Source organism: Podarcis melisellensis (genome assembly GCF_964234715.1).
Source record: "Podarcis melisellensis genome assembly, chromosome: 7".
NCBI lineage: Eukaryota > Metazoa > Chordata > Lepidosauria > Squamata > Lacertidae > Podarcis > Podarcis melisellensis.
Window position 1 is genome coordinate 21,960,992 of NC_138539.1, and position 17,034 is coordinate 21,978,025.

Consider the following 17,034-nt stretch of genomic DNA (forward strand, 5'->3'; position numbering starts at 1 on the left):
GGAAGCACATTGTTTTAAGTTGAATTTGTTTTCCAGAGCTGATATATGTAGCATAGTGGCTAAGAGAATGCATTATGAATCAAGAAATCCCCAGTTCAAATTTCATCTCTTCCAGGAAACTCACTTAGGTGGCCTTAGTAAATCCAGTATCAGGCTCAGCCTCCCACACACATGGCCACCGTCTGCAATATGCTGATAATGATACTTGCAGCATTGTTTTAATGGTTACAAGAGGATAATGTATCTAAAAAATCTGAACATTCAAAAAGTGTTCTATAAATATTAAATAATACAATGAGTTAATTAAACAAAAATACATTAGTTTAATCAAGTAAGTTGTAATTCTCCTATTTTTTCATACCACATTTGTTAATTTAAGTTTATTTTATTATATTTATATAATTGCTTTACACATCTAAAAGGAGAGCTGAAGCAGGACAACAAAAATACAAAATACAATATGCAATGAAAAATTCAAAAATTAAGCTAGCAACATGTTTTAAAACATATCTGTTTCATATTCACATCATGATGTCTGCATCACTCACAGATAAACAGATGGACTTGGTTCCTACGTGGGTTAACTTAAGTAAGTTTCCACACCTTCCTCCTTCCTGCAGCCCTGGCAGAAACCTTTCCCGAGGGTTGATGACCCTCCTAAACTACATGGGATATCAGTAGCATTGGGGGGGGGAGTGCCCCAAATTGAGAAGTCCACTACCCACTTTTGGCAATTCCCTCCTCTGTACACCAACCCTCTGGAATAAGTTTAATGTTTCACTATGTACAGGATTGCACTGTAACTTAATTAAAATTAGGCTCCAAGCCATAATTAATTAAAAGGGGAAAATACAAAAAGAAATTATGAAAGAATTATCCTTACAGAACTTATTCAATAATTCAGGGCAGGATTCTTATTTGTATTGTTTATATCAAGTAGCCACTTAAGTAAAATAAAATTAACAACAAACAATATGCATCTTCTGACAGTACAAATGTTCAAATAATTTCTTGTAGGATAGCTACCTACTATATATTTTATTATTTTCAGCCATTACTTATCTGCCTTACACTATGTCCCACCGTAGCTAAATACTTTTTTAAAATAAAATGAGCTAAGTTCAGAACAGAATGAAAAATCAAAATCAAAGCACAAACAATTCTCGGATAAGCTAGATCATCAGTTCTTACTGGTTCGTTTCACATTTTTATTGTTTTATTGTAATATTGGGTTTTTATCCTGTATACAACCTTGTATTTTATGTGAAGTTGTGGTTTATAAATATTTAATTAAAGAAATAAAATATGTACGTTTCCTTCTTTCCTGCCTTGTAAACTACCCTGTGATCTTTGTATGAAGGATGGTATAGAAATTTAATATATAATAAATAATAAAAATAATACTTCTTTTGAAAGTTATAATCTAAAAAAATATTTTCATTAGCTTGTTTACTTCCATAAATCATATCATCATTCAGAAGTGAGAAAGCTAAATATTGAAGAACTGTATATCTTGTGTAAAATTCTGAATATATCCCAGGTTATGGAAGTATTGTGATTAGAGCATAGCAAGCTGAGAGCCAGAATGCAGTCTAGGGCAAACGATGAATGACATCCTAACATATGTAACAACATTCCATCACCTAAGCATGCATTCCTTCCTTCTAGTTTCTCTGTTCTAAATTTCAGCCAGGTGACTTTGCTTTAGAAATAACAACAGTAAGCCAAGTTACGGCTTACCACAGGTGTGAGAATGTGTGTGCCCCAGAAGAGAGTTTGCAGCTACTTTGTTTCTCCCAGGTCCTTTTTACTGCTGTGTCATGCTAAGATGAACCAAAGTTTGCCTTACCATGCCATTTGAATCTCAGCATACCAAAACACAATATATGGCAAGCAAAGTACAACATTATATTCGTCACAATGTGCCCACTATTACAAGGCATACAGTACATGCAAGCGGTACTCCAGAATCATCAACATAAGTACAATATTACAATTACTAATGTATTTTCCACCAAATGATATGCATGTAGAAGCCTGCTTAGATTATGTGTCTGCTTAGCCAGATTGGGACAGAAGTCTTCAGTCCAGTAAACCTATCTATTGCCTTGGAAATCTCACTAAAATTCCACTGAAATCCACAGGACTGTTTCCATTCACTGTATTCTCATCTCATTAATCTATTTCAAGATCCCTTTGTAAGCAATATTTGACAAAAGTGTTCTTGTGATTATCTACTTGATTCCATGTAAGAATTCCCAAAGCACAAATTAGGACAATAACAAAAATGATACAAATTGCTTATGCAAACCCCCTAACTAAATAAATCATGTTACAGATGCTGTATTACCGAGGTGGGAAAACTCAACTGAGTTTTCAACTGCTCGTTTCCCCCTCCCCAAAAGATACAATATTACATTGTGAAACTTATCGCATTTCAAGAAGAAATCAAGTAAACAGTGTAACAGTGTAAATAAATCCACGCGTTGGTGAAAACTTCAAGAAGAAGTACTTAAGATGTGCAAGAAAAATGTGGAAGTTTTCTGCAATAAAAAATAAAAAAGATTGTTTTGGATCTTGCTAGCTCCATTGATAGCTTATCATCTCATAAGCATCTCACTCTCCAATACCTGAAGGCATTGACCCCATTGCACTTCAAAACCTGGGTGGATGAACTTCTGGACCTGGAAACCAAAAAACAAATAATATTTCGTAGATGTGATGCTAGGACTAAATGCAATGGTATCTGGTCTGAGTTCTAAGAACTCTTTGAGTCCTGATTTCCTCACCCACATTTATTGGTGTCTCTTCTAGTTCCCCTTCCCTCCCCCTCCCTATTTTGCTAAGTTTTCATCATAGCTTTGGAGGGAAGGATATCTGGGGAGGTGTTTACTACCATAGGTTCTTTACATACAATCTTTCAATAAACAGTAAATAAAACGATTATTTAGCATGCCAAAGTTATTTCTTTTAAAACGTATTTTATAGAACTACATCATTCACTGGGACTCTTCTGAAGACATTTACTCATTGGCCAGGATCTAAAGAGCTTCTTTGTGGATGCCCAAACACAGCGGGGTATTAATTGACTTCCCCAATTTAAGCAACAAGGAAGTCCCATGGCTGTTTGCAACTTCCTTTTGAAATGCCCTTAGTTTCAAAAGAAGTTAAACATGTGGCTAAAGAATCTGCTACTTGAGGAAACACAAGTTCAAAGCCCCATTTGGTGAGGAGAATAGGACAAGATGAACATTTTTCACATCCATGCCTAAATATATGCACATTTCTTTATTACTCTGAAATGAAATTCCTTAGTGGTTCAGAAATCTACCACCTCATAAGTAGAACTGGATCCTTTGTTTGGTTCAGTGTTTTAAAACTAAGTATTAAAAGTTCTGCAATTTAGTGTTTTAAACTGATTGAACCTTAAACTTAACATGCATCAAAATGACATAGTGGTTTTAATATTATAATTAGCTTTGGGCTAAATATTTACTAATGATGAAATTGTAACATCTAGTGCAGATAACATGTTTTATTTCACTTTGACTTCAGATGTTTTTACAACTGATAACTGGGCTTGAGTTTTTTAGGGCCCCACAAGACTTGGCTTCTTTTGCTGTTATCCCTCTGGATATATTATTACCATTAGTTAAGTTACTAAACACCAACTATAATACAAAATGTTTTCCTAAAGTATTTAGTACTTTAAATAGCAAAGTAGTTAAAATGCAACACACTTGCCATTTCAGACAGAAAATGGGATGATCCAGATAAAATAACTGGATGATATGCAGAATTACTATTTTAGTCTCGTTAATCAAGCAAATAAAAAATCAAGATAGCAAGATATCAAACTGCACCGCAACAATACTAGCTAAGTGACTCAAATTTACCCTTTTAAGAATCACAATCACATTCTAAAGTTTATAAATCTATGGATGGTGATATTCTGCTTAAAAGCCCGGATATTAAAAATCAGATAAACTAGACCCTTTAAAAAAAAAAAACCTAGTTGTTTGTCATAAATAATTTAAAGCTCAATTTACTTTTTGAAAGTTTCTTAATACTCCCCATAAAACCAATAATGTAAAAATTTTAAAGTCCATGTATTATTTCATTCTTTACCTTCTGATCAGCCACTGCACATCTGGAAAGTCAGGAGCATCAAGTTCCCGAGAATGCATCAATTTCTGTGCAGCCTACTGCTTCATTTAATCCTTGTAGCTTTGAGGAAACCATGTGAAATGTCACTTCAATTTAGGAGCCCAGATTTCCAAACAATTTCTTCATAAACCTTTCCTCACCTCCAAATACAAAATATAATGCATCTGGGAGAGGAAAGGTAAACTATATAAAATAAAACTAAAAATTATTTGGGCCTAAATGCTGACCCAGTAGAGAAGCTGTGGAGAGCAGGAGAGAAGGGTTACAGTTTAATGCTGTTACTATGTGCTGTATATAGCTGGAGGTCAAGTAAGAATTTACCCTATAAGGAGGATTATGGTACTTAGCTGATTAGTGCCTTGCTACAATAGTATTGACTGCAAAAAGGACATCACTAGGCATTTTTAAACTGTTCAAAATGGTCTAATTCGAATGTTATATCAAAATATTTTAATATGTTTACACTCTTGCACTGAAACAGGTTTAAAATCCCTACTGGTGAAAGAGCTGAAAAACATTTTTTAAAGCTGCTTTTCTGAATAATCTATGGTACACTGAACTTATTTTTCCAAGTTAGAAGATATGGGTAAATAGAATTTAGGGGGGTTTTATGGAGATGAGCATGAAAGGCAGTAAACTTTCATATAAGGTAAAGCAAAGCAAATGAATGCATAGCCTATGCTCTGGGCCTAAAAAATTAAAATATCCACACCTTCTCAACCTCAAATATCCAACCTTCCCACACTTGTTTTAAAAATTAAGGAGGATCTAGTGCAAAGACAAAGTGGAATAAAGGAAAAAAACTACACTTTACTTATGCTTTTATGATGACCCCAAAGCAATTCTCACATGAAACATTTGCTTTAGGGGAACTGATCCTATTTATTTCTTATTTCCATATGTGTGGTGGTAACCACCATATAGAAGGAACCATATTCAAAATACCACACTGATATTTAGTAATACGCCTGTGGGTACCACACCAGAGAAAAGCGGCCATGTGTTAGAAGTTTCTAAAAATAGTGTGTGGACAAATTCAAATTGTGACCATGCTTCTGTCTGTATGGCACTACCAACAAGAGAGACAGGAATAAGCCAAACAATCAAGTGCTGAAGGTGCTCCTAAAAATAACTTAAGAGTTCTCTTCAATATTAGGCTCAACTCTAGTTGCTTTTCTAGGCAGGACTAAAACTTGTGCCACTAGGAGCCCATGGTTTGGGGCGGAGACATCATCCTGATACAGGTGTTGCTGAAACTTACCTGGATGAGCTGGTGTGGGACAGGGTGGTGGCAAGGTCAGGGCTGCCCCACCCCAGTACAGATGAACTGCCATGATGCTGGTTTTAAGATGGCAGCTCCATGGCTCCCATCCACCACATGGACCGCTATTGAGCAGCACAATGCAGTACACATGTCTGATGGCAGTGAAAGCAGAACTGATAGATATACACAGCAAGCATAGGTCATCAACCAAGATGATCTAGACAGCCTCAGTCCCAAAACTGGGCTGGAATCTGGAAACTGGTCAAAAAATGTTTCACAAATACACAAATGGGACCTGTAACAAAATGTTGCCAGTGCCACAGGAGTATTTTCTGTTCAGAGTCCAACCACTTCATTCCTTCTCTAGGTCTTGGCATGGACCCATCCCAACAGTCAGCATTCCATGTCCACTGCTTGGTCCTCATTGGGCAGTGTGACGTAGGACCTGTCATTGACACACACTGTTGTGAATATCTGCGGGAAACTTCCCCTGCAGTTAAGGTCAGGATAGAGGGCACACCTTCTCTCGCAATGTGCAGAGATGAAACAGAAACACTGAGACAGAGGTGAGGGCTTGAAGTGGGGAGAAAAGAAGAGGACAGTTGAAGATGTGGCTGCAGGAAAAGCCCTGCTGTGTTTTGTCCACATACAGGCAAGGATGCACAGACAACCCAATGCTGACAGGCTAAGTAGAAGATTGGCAACCTCATTCTCTAGGAAGCCAAAGGGAAGGATACAAAGATGATGAAAGAAGCAATACCACAGCCTGTGTTAATTCTGTACAGAAGCCAGACTAGGAGAAGGGGGGCTAGAATCTAAGCACAGTTGGGTAGAGCTGCCCATATAAATTATGAGAACGAAGAGCTCTCCAGGTCTACCTGCATAAAGAGTGGCCCAGCATTCTGAAGAACCTCAATGTGGATAGAGGAGAGACCACACCACTGTAAAGTGTTACAGGCAGGTGGGGGCGTTTCCCCATTTAAGGAGTTTTTCCTTAAAATAAATATGCTTCTGTAAATCTTGAGATTCACTTGACCATTCTGATATCTTTCTCTTGCATGGTGTCATTGTAGCTACATAAGAAACACTACTCAATAAACTGAGATCACAACTAGCATATGATAATGCCCAATTATAGATGTACTGCCAGCAGATGCTTCAGCATCTCAACCAAAAATATTATTCAGAATGAATAAATATTTTTTTAATTTTTTTATTTAAAAAAGAATGGAGGAGTTTGGTGAGAGCTCCTTTAACATATATCACCCCCTTGCCCCCCGGTCCCATAAGAAAATCCGTATATAACATCCATCATTTCATTCTTCCTCCAGAATCTTTAACCAAGATGGCAAAAGTACAGAGCATTGGCTTCTGACTGCCAAGGACCTTCCCCACTTCCTCAGGCTGAACAAATTCATAACATAACAGGCACTTCCTGGGCATCCACAGACTGAAATGCTTCATGATTACTTTAGCCATTGTCCCTGTTTTTCAACATTGTACCAAGCTTCATAGAAATCCATGAAGTCAGCAGGCAGGAGATCACCCTTAGAAGCAACTGTATTAGCTAACTGACTCATTTCCACATTATAGAAGTCAACCAGGATTTTGACAGAATTGCCAGTCCCCGTAATAGAGAACTCACCCATCCCAAAGGCTTTCAGTAATCCATCCAGATAGCCAAGATCCAATCATATGAATAGACCCCCAACCCACTGGGAGTCCTAGAGAATATAAATCCTATCAGGTCTATGTTTCTTTGATGAAAGAATTACATTACAGTCCTTCACTCACGGATTACCACCATCCAGCCAAAAGAGATAGAAAGTCAGAAATACACCTTGCAGCATGGATGGGATGGAAATCAGTTTTTCCAGATGCTTCTAGATTGCTGGCCATCCTGGCTGGGTCTGATAGAAGTCAGGCATCCAACAACTTTATACTGTAAATGGCCTTGTGATCTTTGGGTGAAGGGCAGTATATAAATGTAATTAACAACAACAACAAATTGAAACAGACCCATTGCAAACATGGTGACCGTGAAATCGTGAGCAATTTTAACCAAAGGGGCCTTGATTATTGTTCTTTATTTTATTAATTTATATATCACATATGCCAAAATGGTCACTACAATCACCCAAAACAACCAATACTGGGAAATCCATTGCTATACCATGTGAGAGGACTTGTGCATTCATGCCGTTTGTGTACTTTTGGGGGACATGAGCCAGCCATTGTTAAATGCATAAATGATACTGGACTACATGATCCCTTGGCCTAAATTCAATGTAACAGAGTGTGGGCATGGGTGTGTAAAAAAAGTCCTTCTAGGCTTAATCCTGAATTCAATTTCATTGCCAGTAAATGATCAAATTTTATGATGGCTAACAAACACCCTACCCACTTTGAAATGGGATCTTATACTGCCTCTGTTCTAACTTCATATTGAAATTATCTGGCTGCTTCTATTGAGTGGAGTTTCTTGAATCCCAATTCTATGCAACCTCCTCAAAAGTTAGTCCCATTCAGTTCAATACATTTAATCCAAAATAAGTGTGCATAAAATTGAAGTTCTAATTAATTATCTCCTCAACCATCAAATTAAGCAAGTGATGCTTAGATTAAAATTTACAGAATGTGAAATTTTTGCTTACTGAACATTTTGGGGGATATGAATGAAATGAAAACAAAAGATGAATTATGCATTTTGACTTTCTTGTATTTTAATTATGACAGCAGTAGTGTAAGGATGGTGGTGGTGACTTTCTTTCTCCTTTGAATTTTCAGAACCCAGGAGATCAGGGTTAGATGAGGCTTGACTACAAAATGAAAACTAATTATAAAAGATATGGACACTTAAAGTGGGCCTGCTGATCAAATATTTGTTAACTAGTTGAAAAAGAATACCTAAGTATTCACTTCTTGGCTTCACATAAAAGAGCCTCTGGCAGTCTTGCTAAACAAGGAAGTCATGTCAGCTTTGAGATTGGTAGTAGGAGGTCTGCGAGACTGAATAGAAAAGAAGATGGAGGAGGTGATGAAACATGCTTATTTATCATATAAATACTACAGCCAACTTGAAGTTTCTTAAATATTTTTCAAAATATTTCAAAACATTTGAAATATTTCAAGGTTACAATCCACAAAACGAACACTGAGATGTGCTGCTAGTTCTTTAGTATCTAACATTAGATGAAAGGCATGACACTGCATCTATGAACAGCACCAGTGTAGGGGCATCATTGATCTCCCGCTAAAGCAAAGGATAAGAAGATATGAATTTTGAGCATGTGCTGCTGCTAAGCAACCCAGTTGAGAAGTAAAATCCACATCTTCTCCCTCTGAGTCTTTTCTCCCTAGGTCTCCATGGAGCCTTAAAAGCAGCCATTAGATTGTGCGGGGTGGAGGCAGGATCTAGAGATGAACAGGCATTGGAATCTACACAACAGCCAGTTGCTGATTGCAAGTCTTTATATTAAGGCAGTTTCCTACTACTGTCAATTGACGTAGGAGTCCAGCTGTCAGGTGTCAGAACACACAAATAACCAGAAATAACTCAAACACTAACTTGGAGGGAAAGCAGCTGGCTGAGTGAGTAGAGCAGTATGAAATATGGGCACTGTCATTGAACTAAAGTCCAGCAACTGGGGACAAGACTCTGGCCCTGGGCCTCAGACAAGCTCTGCATGGGCCTGCTTGTTGCAATCCTGCCTTTTGACCTTTGTGTGGTAATAACCCAGATGTCAGTTCCCTACTCTATACCACTGTCTCACCTGCTTCTTCCAGTTACAGATAGGTAGCCGTGTTGGTCTGCCATAGTCAAAACAAAAAAAATTCCTTCCAGTAGCACCTTAAAGCAGTGTTTCCCAACCGGTGTTCCGCGGCACACTAGTGTGCCACGAGACGTTGCCTGGTGTGCCGTGGGAGGGAGGCGGGTGAGTCGGATCTCCCCCCCGAGAGCCCAAGGCTTGCGGGCGGCAGCTGGCAGCGCGGAGCACGGGGCGCCCTTCGGAGGACGCCCCGTGCTCCGCGCTGGTGTCGGCAAGCCTTGCACACCCGGGGGATCTCCCCCCGGAAGCGCAAGGCTTGCGGGCGGCAGCTGGCAGCGCGGAGCACGGGGCGCCCTTCGGAGGACGCCCCGTGCTCCGTGCTGGTGTCGGCAAGCCTTGCGCACCCGGGGGATCTCCCCCCGAGAGCGCAAGGCTTGCAGGCGGGAGCTGGCAGCGTGGAGCACGGGGCGCCCTTCGGAGGCCGCCCCGTGCTCCGCGCTGGTGTTGGCCAGCCTTGCGCACCCGGGGGATCTCCCCTCAGGAGCGCAAGGCTTGCGGGCGGCAGCTGGCAGCGCGGAGCACGGGGCGCCCTTCGGAGGACGCCCCGTGCTCCGCGCTGGTGTTGGCCAGCCTTGCGCACCCGGGGGATCTCCCCTCAGGAGCGCAAGGCTTGCGGGCGGCAGCTGGCAGCGCAGAGCACGGGGCGCCCTTCGGAGGACGCCCCATGCTCCGCGCTGGTGTCGGCAAGCCTTGCGCACCCGGGGGATCTCCCCCCGGGACGCAAGGCTTGAGGGCGCCAGCTGGCAGCGCGGAGCACGGGGCGCCCTTCGGAGGACGCCCCGTGCTTCGCGCTGGTGTTGGCAAGCCTTGCGCACCCGGGGGATCTCCCCCCGGGAGCGCAAGGCTTGCGGGCGGCAGCTGGCAGCGCGGAGCACGGGGCGCCCTTCGGAGGACACCCCGTGCTCCGCGCTGGTGTTGGCCAGCCTTGCGCACCCAGGGGATCTCCCCCCAGGAGCGCAAGGCTTGCGGGCGGCAGCTGGCAGCGCGGAGCATGGGGCGCCCTTCGGAGGACTCCCCGTGCTCCGCGCTCGTGTTGGCAAGCCTTGCGCACCCGGGGGGCGCGTGGGGCGCCCTGAAACAGAGGGTTCCCCATGCTGCGGACTGTAGCCTGCCGCCCGACGCCGGGGCGCCCTGAAGCAGAGCGCCCCTCGCGCCAGGCAGACATGGGCCAGCCCCACAAGCTCGGGGGACAGCGGGGAGGTGCAGCACCGCCATCCCACTGTTCCCCGACCTGGTTTTGGGGGGGAAAATAAAGGGAAAAAAAATTTCCTTTATTTCCCCCCCCCCCAAAAAAAAAGTAGGTGCGTCCTATGGGACGGAGCGTCCTATGGGACGAAAAATACGGTACTTACTATTTCATAATAAAGTAATTATAAAATACTTTCTTTGTGTTTATTTGAGGCCTATTAAAGAGAGTTACTTTATATATAGTCAATATAGGCACAGAGTTAATTTTTTAAACATTTTCTAATGGTGGTGTGCCTCAAGATTTTTTTCATGAAACAAGTGTGCCTTTGCCCAAAAAAGATTGGGAAACACTGCCTTAAAGACCAACTAAGTTAGTTCTTGGTATGAGCTTTTGTGTGCATGCACACTTCTTCAGATATCTGAAGAAGTGTGCATGCACACGAAAGCTCATACCAAGAACTAACTTAGTTGGTCTTTAAGGTGCTACTGGAAGGAATTTTTTTTGTTTTGACTATGGCAGACCAACACGGCTACCTATCTGTAACTGGAACTATGGAAGGCACCACATTGAGCCGCATGAAATGGAAGTCCATCAACCTCACCAAGAAACTTGCACAGGTACAGACTGATATCTTCTTTCTTACTAAATGCAAGAACCTGGACATTATACCCAAGGGTCTTAGAATTAAGAACCCTCTACAATCCACGTATCCCACTGAATATGCAAGAAAACTATGCAACACTTTCTCTAAGAAGCTGCTCAAACACCTGATCAGCGTTCTCTACTCTAAACAGAAGCTAATAAAGGAGGAACTCCTTGTATTGGACAACTCTATCAGGAACCACCAAGCTTGGCAAGAGTTCCAAAAGGAAAAACAAAACATTTACCACTCTCAACTGGAGCTACTGAAAAAACAGAAAAACAAGAAACTCTCTAACCTTTCCAACCTACAGGCTACAAATCAAAACAAGATCAACAATATTGTCAATCTCTCACAGCAAGCACTCAGCCCAGCTGAGGAATCAGTCCTTTCACGTGGACTGTCATTCTGCCCTGCCAAATCCCCACACATGATCCAGTTCTGCGGGGACTTGGAAGCATTTTTCCGCCGTTTACGCCTGAAGGAGTATTTTCAACACACACAACAACAAGACAAAGCAGAACAAGCAACAACTTCACAACACAACACCTCTCAACCCACTGGAGAACAACAACCACCCTCCCAACAGAACACTGACCACCAACTACCACCGAAAAAGTGTTACACAAAAAGGGACTCCACATGGACCCCTCCTGATGGACGCAATACCACACTGGACTTGTACATTGACTGCTTCCGCCACAGAATCCAAACAGATGTGACCAGAAAACACCATCGCTTACAACAAAATCTAAACCATGCTGAAAGGAGAGCCATAGATAATCTCAGAAACAACCCAGACATTATAATTAAAGAAGCGGACAATTAGGTATCTGAAGAAGTGTGCATGCACACGAAAGCTCATACCAAGAACTAACTTAGTTGGTCTTTAAGGTGCTACTGGAAGGAATTTTTTTTGTTCTGCTTCTTCCAGGCTCCCATGCGCTCATCTTTGCCAGGGCAGGAGCACCCTGGGAAAGGACAAGTGAGCAAGTTCCTACCTTCCTCTGCAAAGGTGCAGAGAGGAAAAATACCATCCCTGCAATTAAGCTGGGCTACCAAGTTCCTTTGGAGAGTGCCTATGGAAGGCAATCCTGTCCTCCTTTCTGGCTTCAAGCTGAGGTTTTTCCTGCCAATGTGATCCTCCAGTGTTCCAACTACCTTGGCAGTGCAGTGTAACTGAGAAACAATCTCTCACCCCTTGTCCAAGATCCAACATTGGAACAGGAGATGAGGTTATCCTCATGGCCAAGAAAAAGATGCCATTAAGTGTGGGGGGTCCAATAAATCAGGTGTTTGGCTGCCTACTAAGGTCAGTTAATATTTGTAGTAAATTACAAATTACAAGAGGCATAATCTTGTGTTGCTTTTCATTAAAGTAGATTGTTTCAAATATGTTATTTTAAAAACTCAAATAAAGTTATCTTTATCATTAATATCTACAGGTTGTGGACATATTCTTACACAAGTATGCCTACGGAGAACAATGATTAAATTACTAAATGCAGAATTAACTATTGTGCTGATAACTTTTATATTAATAACTAATGTTTACTTACTTGGACTGAATATATGTACAATGACCACTCCCAACATTAAATGGGGGGAGCCTTTTGCGTGGTCGCGCGCAGCCCTCCGGATCCCAGTGCGGCTCCCCGTAGTACGGGCTGGCTTCGCCCTCCCCAGGCTGGATACCTGGAGGTTTCCGCCTACCTCAGCCAATCGCCCAATCCTGCCTGGGGAGGCGTTGCCAGGGGATCGGCCAGGTAAGGGGAGGGACCGCCCTGCCCACACAACGGAAGGTGAATCTTATCTGTGAAGCGTCAGTTGGCTCCAGAGCTTACTTACTTGGGCAGAATATATGTACAAAAAGAATGCATTCTCTGTTTACGCTGAAACTTGACATTTGAGATACATATTTTAAGACCTACCTATTTTTGTGATTGTAATTTGTTTTAAAGTCTTTTAATGCTGTATTTTAAATTGTTGTAACCCACCATGGGGCCTTAGGGTAAAGCAAGGATAATATAACAACAACAACAACAACAACAACAACAACAACAACAACAACAACAACAACAACATTCAAATATTTTGGATAGAGTTTGAAAGGATGCAAGAAAAGCTCACTTAAAATATCTATCCATAATAAGAGTTCAACATTAAGATACAGAAAGAGAAAATGGACATGCAATTGGAAAAAGGAACCTGCATGTGTTTTCTTTTTTCCTCTGCTGTTACATATGCCAAAGTGGTTAAAGGAAAATGTTTTCACTTTAGAATATAGCTTTTGCTAGCCGCTTGTAATGCTTTAAGCTTGGCCTCTGTGTTAAAGACCAGCCCTACTGATGACTCAACCAGCTCAAATGCACAGGCATATGTCAAATGCCATATTGTAACAGTGAAAGACAGTTATTTCTATAGATACACTCATGTCTCCTGCTGTTGGAGAAATACGAGTATCCTCAAAATTAATCATAAAACATCAATATTGACTTAGCTTACAATGTCAGAAGAGTTGTTCAATTCGGATATCCTATTTTCTCATCCCAGTCCTGTTCCCCTGTCTTGTGAGGATTGCGCCCCTCCCCTCCCCATGTTCATGTTCTATAACCAGTTTACTATTGCAGTTTAATCAGAGCTGACTTTGTCAAAATAGAGTTGGAGGGATCCATCTTGAGGGAAGTGGATAACAGTAACCTCTAATTAGTTTTCTGTTGCTGGGGTTAATGGCATTTCAGGGGGCAGGTTTAGATGGGGAAAACAGTGCAGAGGATAGAATTAAACTCCTCCCACAAAACACGGCTGCTCCAATAAAATTCAGGGCGCCACATGGCAGCTTTGAAACTAAAATTAAAATGTCATGAGATCTAATCAAAGATCTCACATGTCACATGTAGTTTGGTCCTACTGCTGATGTTTAAACACGGCAACTGGGAAAGCAAGCATATTATTGTGAGGCAGGGAATTTCATTAGAAGGGGCCATTTTGATTTTATTTTGATTATGTATTTTAGTGATTTTATTTAGTGATTTTATTTTGTAAACTGCCCTGAGACCTGTGGGTATAGGGCAGTAAGTAAGTAAGTAAGTAAATGGTAAAGGAGACAGGCAACAGATGATGAATTTTGAGGCTTAACAAGGAGAGTGCCAATAGACCAAAGACAAAGGAGTATTAAAAAGGGGGAAGGGGTGCATAGGAAAAAAGGAGCAAGGCTGTGAAATGGCCATTTACTATTGGCTGCTTCATCAGTATCAGGTGTAACATGGCTGCACTTCAAGGTACATCAGTTAATGGGGAAGATCATATTTTGTTTAGGAGTTTGGGGGCAGAGAATCACTTCTGGTTACCAGTAAATTTACATTTATGCTAAGGTTCTACGTGGGCCAAACGGAATGCATAGTTGCATTTTTATGTTTAAAACCCAATGGCTTGGGATAATCTTCAAACATATCTCTAAAGTATTGTTGCTTCACAGAAGATGGATTAGGAGATATCGCTGGGAAAATAATAAAAGAACAGCTTTTCACATAAATCCCAAATTTCTGGGAAGATAAAGTTGGACAAAAGGTTATGCTATGTTTGATACAATGCAATACATAATGCTTGTGAAAATAATGTTGTTGGTGATGAGATCTGTTTAGCCTATGCAACAAAATTTGATAGATCTTTTACATAAAGTTGCAACTATGCAAATTTATACTTGAACAGTCTCAGTGACCTGGACCACCTAGACCGTGAAGAGAGAGAATATCCTGGGTGATTTGCAAACTTTCATATTCATACAACTTCCACTTAAAATATGGAATTGTAAGAAGTGAAATATTTTGTACCCATCTAATGCTAAACTTCTGCATTAGTGGGAGAAATCAGCTATGTGGTTATTTCCTCTGCCAAACAATTCTCTTTGGAGTAGCTACACACTGAAATATATGGCATTCTCATTCCCATTGATTGAACAGCACTTTGCTGTGTGACCACACTATTAACTCATATTTTAAGGGTAGCTTTTCCATTGCAAAATGTCATCTTTAGTTTCAGATGGCATTTGTATTAAATCTGCATAGCAGTTTTTGAAATCAGCAATGCTTCAATAGCTTATAAATAACTAATAACACACTTAAAGCACAATGAAACCTGAATAATGCCTTTCTTGATCAGTAATTATAAAAGCACTTTGTTCCCCAGCAGAGCTGAACTGAATACCATATATGAATTTTAATTTTGCACATTGTTGCTGTTGATTGAAAATTCTATTCAACCATCCAAGCATTCAAAATATGTGTTAAGTAAAGATCATCATGCAATTTGTTTGGGCTTTTCGCCCTTCACAGTGAAGATTGTCAGGTGAATATTTTTTTCTCTATGAAAATAAGCTAATACTAAAAGAGAGAAATCAAATGAACATTGTCATACCTCTATAAACCATGTTTTTACATGCAAAAATGTTTCTTTTGCCATAGATAAATGTACACTTTATCAAGCACAGTAATGACTCTACAATATTATTTTAGTTATATAACTGATTCCCTATCCCAGCAGTATTGCAAACAATTTTTGACACCTATGCATTATCATATACATGGCTAGTGATCTCAGTTCTCCAAGAGTTTGTCCATACATAGCCAAATGGTACATCCAACATAAAAGGGGAGCATCAGCAAGCTTGATTTGAAATAGTTAAAAAAGGAGCTGTATCAGCGCCTCCACTGTCCCTTGCACTCCTCTGCTGAGGAACCCAGAGTAGCCTGCATGCCTCACCTGGCTACCCAGAGCGGGGTTGGGAATTTGAATATGTGCAGCATTCACCTTCTGAAATTCCTGTCTGAGTCCTGTCCCATTTGAGTTCCAATTTGGAATTCCTGGATTAGCTATGGATTAATGGTTTTAGAAGTGGGAGAATATCCAGTTTTTCACACATTTTCAAATATTTCCATTCCTTCCTACTTCCTTCCAAGTGAAGACAATAATTCCTCTTACTAATCCGGAGGGTTTGGAAAGGGTACTCACTGTGTGAGGAAACCTTGCAATGGGTCTGCCCTAAAACCAGGAAGCAACAGAAGTCAGGAGAACTTGTATTCAATGGAGAACAACTGATTAACAACTTGACATGGCAGGTAAGACTTACTGCACAGACAAGACTAAACTTCCAGCTAGTTGCCACGAAGGGGACAACACCCAGAGAGAGGAGGGGAGTTTGTTGCAGACTACGTATGTTTTTTATAGAGACAAGTCACATTCATTATAGTTCATAGTTCAAAATGATTGCACCCTAACAAAACTACAGAGAATACACACACCAAGTTTATCAAGATGTGATACTTATTTTAATAGAACCATCCTCTTTCTGTATGTGCAGTCTTTCTCACTGATCCATATTTCACTGAGGATTAAAAAAGACCCTTTCTCTTCCAGGAAGCATATTGAATGGAGGCAGTGTTTGCTAAATGTCTGATAACTGCAATACTTTTCCTCTGAAGTAAAATTAGGCACACTTCACTTTTATACTTCCCCCAAAAAACTTTACTTTGAAGGAAACTGACAGTACATATTACTTGCCCTAAAACCTAGAGCAATTAGTCAGACACAACAGGCAACCTAGTTCAAAGGCAGGCAAGAGTGCAGCTTCTCTGTGCTGGAAATTATTGCATGATCCAATCACACCCAGTGCAGGAATAGGACAGAATTACACATCAACAATGGAAGCTGATTGGAAGGAGCCAAGGGCAGAACAATGAATTATGCACAGATGTATTGGAAAGTCTCTTTTGCAGCTGAGCTCACATCAGCCTTACTTATTTAATTAACGTATTTCTTGTAGCACAATAGCTGTCCTCTAGCACACCTGCGTGTTCCAATACAGAGTTCTGTAATTAATACAGTATTATAAAGAAGTACTTAATCCATCCATAATCATACCCCACAACTTTATACAGGAAATATC

General features: G+C 40.8%; 1 protein-coding gene across 24 annotated transcripts in view; it reads right to left on the minus strand.

Moving 5' to 3' along the window:
* Window positions 1-17,034, minus strand: part of RIMS2 (regulating synaptic membrane exocytosis 2) — a 349,650-nt gene that overhangs the window by 212,899 nt on the left and 119,717 nt on the right. The window lies entirely within an intron of this gene.